The sequence below is a fragment of the Sorex araneus genome, chromosome 1, assembly GCF_027595985.1.
Source record: "Sorex araneus isolate mSorAra2 chromosome 1, mSorAra2.pri, whole genome shotgun sequence".
Lineage (NCBI taxonomy): Eukaryota > Metazoa > Chordata > Mammalia > Eulipotyphla > Soricidae > Sorex > Sorex araneus.
Window position 1 is genome coordinate 183,140,442 of NC_073302.1, and position 13,504 is coordinate 183,153,945.

Here is a 13,504-nt window from a genome sequence, read left to right on the forward strand (position 1 = left end):
TTAAATTAGCAGTAACTAATTTAATATAGCATACAAAGTACTGAATCCAAGTCTATGATTACAGAATTAAAACATTGAGTTAAAAATAAAGTCAAATTCTTGCCCACCGCCGAGATGTGATCCCGGGGGCCGCACACGTGTGCGGCCCCTCCGCAGCTGCAAGAGCATGAATCCAGACCCACCAAAACCTCTTTCAGCATGTGCAACTCCTTTCAGAATGTCTCCAGCCTGAGAACTAAGCCGAGGCCCCGTGCCAGCCCAGGAGGGGAAAGGTATTTCTCTCTCTAGCCTCTTTCTCTCCGGGGATGAAGGGCACGGTGTCTGCCATATTATAACAACCACAGATGGGGTTTACAAGCTTGCAATGATCCAATATCTGGAAGAAATCTCCCTGGACTTAGTTGTTAAAGTACAGAAATTCATTTTTCTTCACAGTAGGTCTGACTCTAATGGGGTACTCCTAATAACAATAATGAGGTTTGTGTTGAAATACTGGATGTAACCAAAGTAAACAGAAAGTAAAATGAAACTTATCAGTTACAAGGCGTTGGTGGGGGTGCGGGATGGGAGGTGTACTGTGTTTTTTTTTTTCCTTTTGGTGGTGGTATATGGGCACTGGTGAAGGGATGGTTGTTTCAGCATTGTATAACTGAGACCTAAGCCTGAAAGGATTGTAATCTTCCACATGGTGATTTAATAAAATAAAATTTTTATTTTTAAAAAAAATAAAGTCAAATTCTTGTTGTTCTTTATTATTATTGCTTATCACCACAATCCTTATCTGTCTATGAGACAGGCAAAAATAGTTAGGAGAAGTGGAAAAATTAAAGAGATTCTATTTCCCATTGAAATGTGTGACCCCTTACAACAAAAATAAATTGCCCTTTCATTCACATATCAACAAAGAGTACCTGCCTTACATTTCTTTTAGCAAATAGTGACATCAACAGAAGACTAACCCTGTTTTAACTTGCCTTTAGCATGTAAATATATCCATTGAAACACTTATTCTGATAAGCACAGTGCACACACATTTTTCAAAAACAAAACAAAAAAACCAAAAAAGTCCAGGGCATGAGCATCCCCTCAAGCTCTTCCTCCAAATACTTTAGAGTGTACCTGGAAAAACTGGCAGTTTCTATCTTTTTGTTGACAATACTATTGTTTGCTTTTATTTTTTAAATGTCTAAAGTCTCTTGTCCAAAATCAGTGAGTTTGAAAAGGAGCTACAGAAAACTTACAGGCAACAATGGGATAAGACCTCAAGATAGCTCTAGGGCAAATCAGAGTCCTAGGTGATGAATTCAAGCAGCATAAGGATAATTGGAGAACCAGAAGGAAGGGAGGAAATCCCAATGAAAAAGCCACAGTTAAAGATATCATTGCTGAGAAGTTCCCAGAGCTGGAGAATACAGGCATCCAGATCTAAGGGGCCCAAAGGGTACCAGATAAAAGAGACCCTGATAATAAAAGACTCTAAAACATATCATAATCAGAATGATGCATGCCACTGATAGAGACAAATACTGCAAGCAGCAAGATCAAAGACAGAATCATATATAAAGGAGCACCTCTTAGATTTACAGCAGACCTATCAGAGGAAACTCTCTAAGCCCAAAGAAAATTGTGGGATATATTGAAATAAGTCAATCAACTGAACCAAGAACACTTTACCTGGCTAAACTTTCACTCAAACTTGAAGGAACGATTGACTATTTTATGGATAACCAGCATCTCAGGACTTTCATAGACTCAAAACCAAACTTAAAAGAAAAACTAAAGGAGCTAATGTAAGATAAGAAAAAAAACCCTGTAAGTGCAGCAAACCCCTACAGAAACATGGCACAAAACCCCATGAGAGTAATCTTTCAATATCAATATACTAAATGCACAAATTAACAGACACAGAGTAGCAAAATGGATCCATAAATTGAACCCAAAACTTTGCTGCCTACAAGAAACACATCTGAACAGTCAAAGCAAACACAGGCTCAAAGTCAAAGGACAGAAAACAATTCTGCAAGTAAACAACTCTCTCAAAAAACCTGGGGTGGCCATATTAGTATCCAATGACATAGACTTCAGGTTGAAAAAGATCAGAAGGGACAGTGAATACCATTTGTTTTAATAAAGGGATATATACAGCAGGAAGAAATCATACTCCTAAATGTATATGCACCTAATAAGGTACCAGCTAAATACTTAAATGCTAACAGATTTTAAGGAGGACATTGCTGGCAACACAATAGTAGTTTGAGACTGCAACACTGCCTTATCGCCTCTGGATAGATCAACAAGATTATAACTCAGCAAATAAACACTGGCTTTGAAGGAAAAAAATAGAAAAGAGAGGGCTAATAGATCTATATAGGGCTTTACATCCCCAAAAGAAAGAGTATACAATTTGTTTCTAGTGAGTGCATTTGGAACATTTTCCAAAATAGACCATGTGCTGGGTCACAAAACATAGCCCAATAGAATCAGGAAGTCAGAAATTGTACCAACTATCTTTTCAAACTATAATTCACTGAAAATAGAAGTTAATCACACACAGATGCGGAGAACCAAATCAAACACCAGGAAATGAAAGAACTAAACGTTGAACAACGAGTGAGTTAAAGGAAATCAAGGAAGAAATCAAAAGTTACCTGAAAACAAATGAGAATGAAGACATGAGCTACCAGAACTTATGTTATATAGCTAAAGCTGTATTAAGGGGAAAATTTATAACGCCGCAAGAGTTTCTCAGGAAGGAAGAAAGGGCCCACATAAATAACTTAACTTCAGGGACTGGAGTGATAGCACAGAGGGTAGGGCATTTATCTTGCACACAGCCAACCCGGGTTCGATTCCCAGCATCCCATGTGGTCCCCCGAGCACAGCCAAGGAGTAACCCCTGTACATCACAGAGTGTGACCCAAAAAGAAAAAAAAACAACTTGACTTCACAGCTCTAGATCTTAGAAAAGGACCAACAAAAGCAACTCAAACCAGGCAGAAAAAAAGAAATAATGAAACTTGAGCAGAAATTAATGACAAGGAAACCCAAAAAAACAATCCAACAGATCATTGAAACCAAGAGCTGGTTCTTTGAGAAAATAATCAAGAATGATAAACCACTAGCAAGAGTTATAAAGAAACAGAGAGAGAGAACCCTAATAAACTGAATCAGAAATGAAAAGGGGGACATCAAAAGAGAAGCCAAGGCAATTGAAAAGATCATCAGAGACTACTTTGAAAGTCTGTATGACACAAAACAAGAGAACCTAGAAGAAATGGATAAATTCCTGGATTCCTATCATCTCTCAAGACTGAACCAAGAAGATTTGGAATATTTGAATAGATCTACTACTATTAAGGAAATTGGAACTGTAATCAAAAATCTTACCAAAAGCAAAAGCCCAGGACCAGATGGATTTGCTAGCAAATTCTTCCAAACATTTAAAGAGGACCTCTAGCAAGCGGGCCTCACATGTTGGGGGAAAAGGCAGCTAAGATAGAGAAGAGCCCACCAAGAAAAGGGTGCTAGGAGGGACCAATCAGGATGGGAGATGCAGACTGAAAGGAGACTATAGACTGAATACAATGGCCACTTAATACCTCAGTAGCAAACCACAACACCCAAAAGGAGAGAGAGCAAAAGTAATGCCCTGACACAGAGGCGGGGTGGGGTGGAGGGAATGGGGTGGGCGTGGTGGGAGGGATGCTGGGACCATTGGTGGTAGAAAATGGGCACTGGTGGAGGGATGGTTACTCAATCATTGTATGACTGAAACACAATCACGAAAGTTTGCAAATTGTAATGGTATCTCACGGTGATTCACTAATAAAAATTTTTTAAATAGAGAGAGAAAATAAAGAGGACCTATTGCCAGTTCTGTTCAAGCTTTTCCAGGAAATTGAAGAAACAGAAACTCTCCCAAACAGTTTCTATGAGTCACATATCTCCCTAAAGCCAAGAGCAAACAAAGACACCACAAAAACAGATATCATTCGGAAATCAATTAACATACTTCATCATATCACTGAACTATCACTGTCATCTGTTATTCATCGATTTCCTTGAGTGGGCACCAGTAACGTCTCCATTGTGAGAATTGTTACTGTTTTTGGCATATCGAATACGCCACAAGGAGCTTGCCAGGCTGTGCATTGCAGGTGAGATACACTTGGCAACTTGCCGGGCTTTCTGAGAGGGGCGGAGGAATCGAACCTGGATCAGCTGCATGCAAGGTAAACACACTACCACTGTGCTAGCGCTCCAGCCCTTCATCATATCATATCAACAAAAGAAAATATAAAAACCATATGATCATATCAATAAATGCAGAAAAAGCATTTGACAAGATCCAGCACCCGTTTATGATGAAAACTCTCATCAAAATGGGTTTTGAAGGAAGTTTCATCAATATAGTCAAAGCCATTTATCACAAGCCTATGGCAAGCATTATCCCCAATGGGGAAAAACTAAGAGCCTTCCCTCTAAGATCAGGGACAAGACAACAATGCCCACTCTCACCACTTCTGTTAAATATATTACTGGAAGTACTTGCAATAGAGGTTAGACAAGAAGAAGATATTAAGGGAATCCAGATAGGAAAGGAAGAAATCAAGCTTTCACTATTTGCAGATAATATGATACTATATTTAGAAAACCCTAAAGCCTCTACTAAGAAACTCTTAGCAATTATAGACTTATATAGTAAAGTTGCAGGCTATAAAATCAAAATACCCAAAAGTCCATGAGTTTCCTATATGCAAATAATGAGAGAGAGAAAAGCAACATGAAAAAATAAATCTCATTCACAATCATGTCTCAGAAAATCAAGTACCTTGGAATCAGTGTAACTAAGGAAACAAAGGACCTCTACAAAGAAAACTACAAAATGTTACTTCATGAAATAAGAGGGCACAAGGAAATGGAAACATATCTCCTGCTCATAGGTTGGGAGAATTAACATTGTCAAAATGGCAATACTCCCCAAAGCATTATACAGATTCAATGTGAACCCTATAAGGATACCCATGACTTTCTTCAAAGAACTGGATCAAAAAGTCCTGAAATTCATATAAGACAACAACCCCCATGAATAGCTAAAGCAATTCTTGGGAAAAAGAAGATGGGAGACATCAACTTCCCCAACCTCAAACTCTGCTACAAAGCAGTAATAGTTAAAACAGCACGGTATTGGAACAAAGGCAGAGCCACAGACCAATGGAGCAAGGTTGAATATCCTGACACACACCCTCAAATATAGGATAATCTAATCTTTGATTAGAGAACAATAAATGTGAAGTGGAGCAAGGAAAGTCTCTTTAACAAATGGTCTGGCAAAACTGGAATGCTACATGCAAAAAAAAAAAAAAAAAGGGCTCAGGCCTCTACCTAACACCATGCACAAAAGTCAGATCACAATGTATTAAAGACCTCAACATCAGACCAAAATTCATAAGGTACATTGAAGACAAGGCTGGCAAAACCCTCCACAATGTTGAAGCTAAAGGAATCTTCAAAGATGACACTCCACTGACAAAGTGGAAACAGAGAAAAACAAATGGGACAATCTTAAACTAAGAAGCTTCTGCACCTCAAAAGATACAGTGACCAAAATACAAAGGCAGTCTACAGAATAGGAAAGGATATTCGCTCAATACTCATCTGATAAGTGGTTGATATCAAGAATATACAAGGCACTGGTTGAACTCTACAAGAAAACAACCCCATCAGAAAATGGGGCAATAAAATGAACAGAAAATTTCTCAAAAAGAAATCTCAATGGCCAAAAGGCACATTATAAAATGCTCTCTATCACTAATCATCAGGGAGATGCAGTTCAAAACAATAATGAGATATCTCACACCACAGAGACTGGCACACATCCAAAAGAACAAAAGCAACTGGTGTTGGTAAGGAGATGGGGAGAAAGGAACTCTCCTTCACCGCTGGTGGGAATGCCGACTAGCTCAGCCCTTTTGGAACAGAGTATGGATGATTCTCAAAAAAATAGAAATTGAGTTCCCATTCGACTTAGCAATACTAATTCTGGGAATATATTCCATGCAGGCAAAAAAATATAGCAGAAATGACATCTTTACTTATATGTTCATTGCAGCACTGTTTTCAATAGCCAGAATCTAGAAAAAACCTGAGTACCCGAGAACAGATGACTGGTTAAAGAAACTTTGATACATCTACACAATGGAATATTATGCAGTTATTAGAAAGGATGAAATCATGAAATTTTCATATAAGTGGATCAACATGGAAAGTATCATGTTAAGTGAAATGAGTCAGAAAGAGAAGGACAGACCTATATAGAAAGATCACACTCATTTGTGGAATATAAAGTAATAGAATGAGAGATTTATACCCAAGAATAGTAGAGATGAGTACCTGAGTACCAAGAGGTTTGCTCCACAGCTTGGAAGCTGGCCTCACATGCTGGGGGAAAAGGCAACAGATAGAGAAGGGACCACCAAGTAAAGGGTATTTGGAGGGCCTGCTCGGGATCGGACTTGTGAGCTTAAAATAGATGATAGACCAAACATGATGACTACTCAATACCTATATTGCAAACCACAACATCTGAAAGAAGAGAGAGAGTGGGGGGAGAGAGAGAGAGAGAGCGAGAGGAGAGAGATAAAGAGAGAGAGGAGAGAGAAAGAAAGAGAAAGAGAGAGAGAGAGAGTGCAAAAGGGAATGACTTGCCACAGAGGCAGGGTGGAGTGTGTGTGTGGGTGCTGGGTTGGATACTGGGAACATTGGTGGTAGAGAATAGGCACTGGTGGAGGCATGGGTGTTTGATCATTGTATGACTGAACAACAAGCATGAAAATTTGTAAGTCTGTAACTATTTCCCACAGAATTCATTAAAACTAAATAATTAAATAAATAAATAAAGTCTACTGTCCATTTTCCTTCATAATTTGTACACAGAACTTCTAAACTAATTGTTAGTCTATTTACTTATAAGTAGTTTGAACACACACTATTTCTGGGTACTTATTCCATAGTCCTCTAGCTTCAAACAAAAAGTGGCTCTTGTTAGGTGCTTTGTAAAAGTCTTCTATTTTAGGATCTCTTTTTGTTCATCTCCTTACCATAGTATTCATCCCTTAGTATAGCTTACAATAAATAAAGTAAAAACAAAAAAGGTTTATCTCAATAAGTCCAAAGCAAGGCAATGAATTCCTTTTATTACTGTAGATTAAAGCAAACATAATCCATTTGAGAATAATATTTTAATGTCTACTTCCTCATAATACTAAGTAAATATGCCTTGCATAATTATTTTTTAAACTAATGAGTGCATTCATAATTGTTTTGGACAATGGAATTTCTTTGATTGGGTTGAATAAAACATAATTTCATATTTAGAAATAATTGGCATCCAGTATATGCTAACACAAAATGGACATAGTTAGGTAAAAAAATATCTGATGGTAGGGGCTGGAGGGATAGCACAGCAGGTAGGGTGTTTGCCTTGCACGTGGCTGACCTGGTTTCAATTCCCAGCATCCCATACAGTTCCCCGAGCACTGCCAAGAGTAACTTCTGAGTGCAAAGGCAGGAGTAACCCCTGTGCTTTGCTGGGTGTGACCCAAAAAGCAAAAAAAAAAAAAAAAAAAAAAAAAGAAAATCTGATGGTTGACATTTTCTCAACATAGACATGAGGTCACTGAAACACTTTCCATTAATTTCATTTAAATTGAATATTTGACTGAGAATCTTTATTATGATTTGCTACACAGGAATTTTAGCCTTTTTTCTGTTATATCATTTTTATTATCTGAAAGAAATGAAAAAGCTCTTCATCTAAATGAATAGATAATATTGAAGCATGGAAAAAATGACATTTTGATTAAGATAACATTACCCCAGGTCATTCCTGACTACCGTATGTGATGGCAGGAGCAGATCCACACACAGGCAAGGGAAGCTCCTTAATCCCCGTGCTGTCTCTCTGGCCCTGACAAAGCCTATGTTCTATGATATTCTTGTTTGCAAACACACTTAAATAGACACTTTTATTATGCAGGGTATAATCTTAATTTTTGAAACTCGGGTTTAAAGTCATACTTAGGGAATTAATCTGCACCCTATAAGAAAGTATTTTCAATTTTCTGGGGAAAAGCTATTATAATGTCAAATTAATTTGCCTCTCTTTCCAAAATTTGAGAAAGAAATGGAAATGAAATGAGCTAAAGAGGTGAATAATAGCAAACTTTTGTTTAAAGCTAAAGTAATTCTAAAGCCATGGTATGCTTTTATTTTTAGTTTATTTTTGTTTCCAGAGAGTCAGGTGAATTATTCTGCAATGTCATACTCTGGTGTTTAGGGAAATAAGTTAGACACTTTATTTAGGATCAAAGCTGAATGATTTATAAAGAGTGATATGTTTTGGTAAGGTCAGTATGGATCAGACTTAAAGAGGCTGAGATTGAGTGTGATGGATCTTGACCAGTATAAAACTCCTTGGAGACTTATACTAACCTTTCACGCTTCATATGAAGAGAACTCTGGGAAATGCGGAAGTAACTGCTAAGAGGAATGCCACAGCCGACTCAAAGCCAGAAAGAATATGAGAAAAAAAATCTCTAAAAGGGGAAAAATGGTGTCAGTGCATCAAATTGTTAATTAAGAGGCAATTAAAATTATTAATCACCTTTGTCATGTTCTTCACTGATTATGACAGTTGCTGTCATAATCAGAGCTCTTCATTCGTCATAATTTGTGCAGTTTGAAGCTGAGAGGAAAAAGAGAAATGACCACATGTAAAGCTGTAGTGGATAGTACATGAAGTTCCATATGCAAGAATTCAGAACAATATCAGAGTGAAAATTTTATCTCAGAAGTTAGGCAACATCCATGAACTCTAGACAAAGATACACAATGTCCTAACAAAACTGTACATCAGAATTGACTTGGATTATACTCTTCCTCACAGGTATTTAGTGCCCTTTACCTAAGTGTTCAATATACTCACTTTCAAGATTTCGACTCAACTTTTTGTTTTATCTCTGTGATATTCTTGAAGATTTTAGCAACCTCTTGTTCCTGGAGCAAGTAGACGCCACTGAGCTACACAAGCATGAAACAGGGATGAATGGAGATGAATGTGCCCTCTTGAGCAAACCGATGAGCAAGGACATGACAAGTGACAAGTGATACAAGTGATATTCTTGGAAAATTGAGTACAGTAAAAGTTTTATATTTGTGTGGCCATTTATTCTAAATTACATTGGTCAAATAAGAGATATTAAATGAGGCTATGAGCTATCACTCCATAATAGGTCTAGGTGATAAAAGCTCTTTTTTTCCCAAGATAAATAGAGATGCTCCCCAAAATTCTGCTGATATTCCGACCAAAACCTAAGATTATTTCTTCTAAATTAGATAGTAAATCCAATGAAAGATAAAGGTAAACCTTTACCTTTAATTAGATATGAAATAGAGCTGTGTTTAAGCATAATTATCTACTAATTAATCATCTTAAATGGTATGCATTATCAACATAGTATGATATTCCAGATTATGTGTATTCAAATATATTTGACCAGACTGGTTAAGTACACAGGCATGTGTAATTATAAGAATGCAAATACTCATCCATGGTGATGGTATAGTGGTGCAAAGCACCAAATCAGAGTTTGATCTCCATTAACACATACCCTCTCTTGAGAATCACAGGGGTACTGTTCCAGGAGGCCCCTGAGAATTGTTGACCCTGGAATCCCCCAAACACCACCAAGCATGGCCCAGGATGTCCAACACACCACGTGTCCTGTGCACCACCATATCCCCCATATCCCAAGTTCCTTGGATTGACCCACTAGCTCAGTTAACTCAGGATTGTGGGGAGTGGATCCCAGGTCCCCTGAAAACCACCCCCAATACTATATATATATATATATATATATATATATATATACATATATATACACATATATAAAAAATCTCTAAAACTGGATTTAGAATTAGAATTTAGAATTTAAAATTAGAATAATTTCTTTCATGCATGCTGCAGTATTTTCACTTTGAATTCCCTCATAGATAACAAGAAAATATTGAGAACTCCATTATTATACAGTATTTGCAATTAGCACAGATACTATATTCCTTGGGTTGGAGCAATAGCACAGCGGTAGGGCATTCCTCTTTCACGTGGCCGACCTGGATTTGATTCCTCTGACCCTCTCGAGAGCCCAGCAAGCTACCGAGAGTATCAGGCCCGCACAGCAAAATCTGGCAAGCTACCTGTGGCATATTCAATATGCCAAAAACAGTAACAATAAATCTCACAATGAGAGATGTTACTGGTGCCCGCTCGAGCAACGGGATGACAGTGACAGTGACTACATTCCTCATCAATGGATAGATGTGAAGCAATTTTGAATATTTTATATATTGGTTTTATGGTCATACCTCTCATTATTCGGAAATCATGTGGCTCTAGGAATCAAACCTGGGTTTCCCACATAGAAAGCCTATATTCTATAATTTTATTTCATCTTCCCAGTCGCTAAAATATTTTTAATAGTTAAATATTTTCCTACTATATTTTCTGAACTCTTTATATAAATATCCAGTTTCAATTACTGTGCCAATAATAGTATTGTTAAAAAGATAAAGATAAACAAAAGAATTTTGTTTATCTTTACCTAAAAATGATTTAGGTAAAGATAAAGCTTTTTAGATAAAGATTTACCTAAAAAAGGTAAAGATAAACACATTCTTAAATGATCTATTTGGAGTCAAATAATAAAATATATTTTGTGATATCTATTTACTTTTAAACATCTTCAGAAGAAAATTCATATATTTAAATCTAACCCATTCATTTATTACAAATTCTCACAACCACTATGTTGAATGATTACAAGAATGAAAACTCATTAGAACATGAATTGTTTTTATTCTTTTCTTTTTTTCTTTTCACTTTTTTTTAAATTTTTGTTTTCCTTTTGAAGAGAGGGGCACACCTTGTAGTACTCAGAACTTACTCTTGACTCTGCTTTCAGAGATTATTCTGGCATGACTCTTGGGACTATATGGTTGTGGGTTCAACCATGTCAATCATGTGCAAGGCAAGTAGCCTACCCACAATACTATCTCTCAGACCCAGCACAAAATGTTTTATTAATTGACAAATGCAAAAAGAAGTTGAGCTTCTTCTATCTGCAAGATAGTACATCTCACTGATTTTATTTTATCAGAAGAAACGTAACAATAGAAAATTCTAGTAAACGGGTATTTAATATAAAATAAATCACTGTCAGTTTCATCCTGCTGTTCATCAATTTGCTTGAGCGGGCACCAGTAACGTCTCCATTGAGAGTCTTATTGTTACTGTTTTTGGCATATCGAATATGCCACGGGGAGCTTGCCAGGCTCTGTTGTGCAGGCAAGGTATTCTCGGTAGCTTGCTAGGCTCTCCGAGAAGGACAGAGGAATCAAACCCAGGTTGGCCGCATGCAAGACAAATGCCCTATCAACTGTGCTATCGCTCCAGTCCATATAAAATAAATATAAATGGATATTAACTGAAACTAATGGAAGAGTTAACTGGATTCATTTATTTTTGTTATTTAGATCTATAAGGATCATAGCATTCCTGCCACTTTGTTAGACAGGTGCAGTTACCAATCAGCATTAGCTGTTGGATCTGCCATTTTAATTCCTTTACTGTGGTTTAATAGAATACTTGGTCTACCAGGCTATTCTCATTTCTGAGCTTCCTTCCTAAAAGAGAGTCATTTTCAGAATCAGAACAAGCTGAATACTGCCAGATATGTCTGCTGGTGATCCAAGGTTCATACCTAGATCTTGGGCAGACTTCCAAGGAGGTGACCTTAGGAAACATATCTCACTAACATCTCTGCCCAGAAAGGAACTTATCCATCATTTTATGAACACCCAACAACATGGTCTGACCCTCCCATAAACACAGAACAAATATAAACCCCAGGAGTAAAGTAATCAATCACATTATCTTCTAAGCATTAGAAAAGCTTAAAACACATAAATTCTCCCATACCAGGTTTGAGGAGACATTGCTTTGAAATGTTAATTTCCCTGTCTCCATTATTCATTGTTACTAAAAAAGAAAAAAAGAAAAAAATTAACCTATTCCTGAATTGGTTGCAACTTTTAACTTGGCAATCACAAAGAGGTGAATGCATTGAAATCTGCAACATGCTGGCATGCTACATATCAAATTTATTAAGTGATTTAGTGCATCTATATTGGAATGCAATACATTTTCCTCTGAAAATAAAATGTTTTGGTTCAGCAATGAAAATATGAGAGTAAGAATGAAAGGAAGTTCAAATAAAAGTCTTGAAGTAGAAGGCTTAGGTCTATTAATTTCTAGTTATACAGTTCAGGACAGTTTACAGTTTATATAATCATCATCATCCCCTTGATTGTCAAGTTTCTCAAGCGGTCTCAGTAACGTCTCCATTCGTCCTAGCCCTGAGATTTTAGAAGCCTCTCTTTACTCTTTATTGCTTACATATCTAATTAAAATTTATGACATTACAAGTGAAGACATTAATTACATTGTTATCACTTGTATCATTTGTAATCTCACTGCTCATCAATTTGCTTGAGTGGAGCCAGTAACATCTCCATCCATCCCTGTCGCTTGCTAGTGTAGCCCAGTGGTGTCTGCTCGCTCCAGGAACACAAAGAGCCTCAAATCGTTCATTCAAGAACTTGACAAAGAAATCTGACCATCTTGTAGGTGAGCAGCCAGGTGTTCTTTTGACATTCCGTGGAATCCAGTTGGTAACAGCTCTAGTCCAGTAGTCATCTCCAAATCACATTATGTGTCCAGCCCATCTGATTTTCAACGCCTTGGCAAATGAGAAAGCATTCCTGGTTATTGATTATTGATGGAGGTCAGAACTCTGGATTCCTTCTCTCACTTGAATGAAACATGATATTCCAAGCATAGCTCATTTGATTCCTCTTTGGGATATCCAAATAGCATTTTCATTCTGTTTTCACACGGTCCACGTCTCTGAGGTGTATGTTAGTGCAGGAAGAAAGGTGGAGTCAAAAAGATGTGCCTGGAGCTGGAGGTTCTTTGTCCTCTTAACAAACTTCTTCAATGCTCTTGAAGATGTTACACACACCGATCTCTTCCTCCTATAAAGTTCAGGTTCCCGGTCATTTGTCATGTTGAGTTTTCAACCTAGGTACACATAACTGCTGCATTCGGAGATGTTTGTTCAGATGAAAGCAAATGGAATGTCAGGAACTAGTTTCTCATTAACATTGTCTTTCTGAGATTCAGCTGCAGTCCACCTTTCCACACTTCTGGTCAAAATCGGCCAGCATCCATGCCACTTGGCTAATATTTGGTATTATTAGAAGGATGTCATGAGCAAAGCAGAGTAGAGGTGGTATAGTTGTCAACCATCAATCTTTACTCCCATTTCTTCCCATTATAGTAGTCCCATGGCGTTCTCAAGGGCAGCAGGGTAGCACTGAAGAGTTT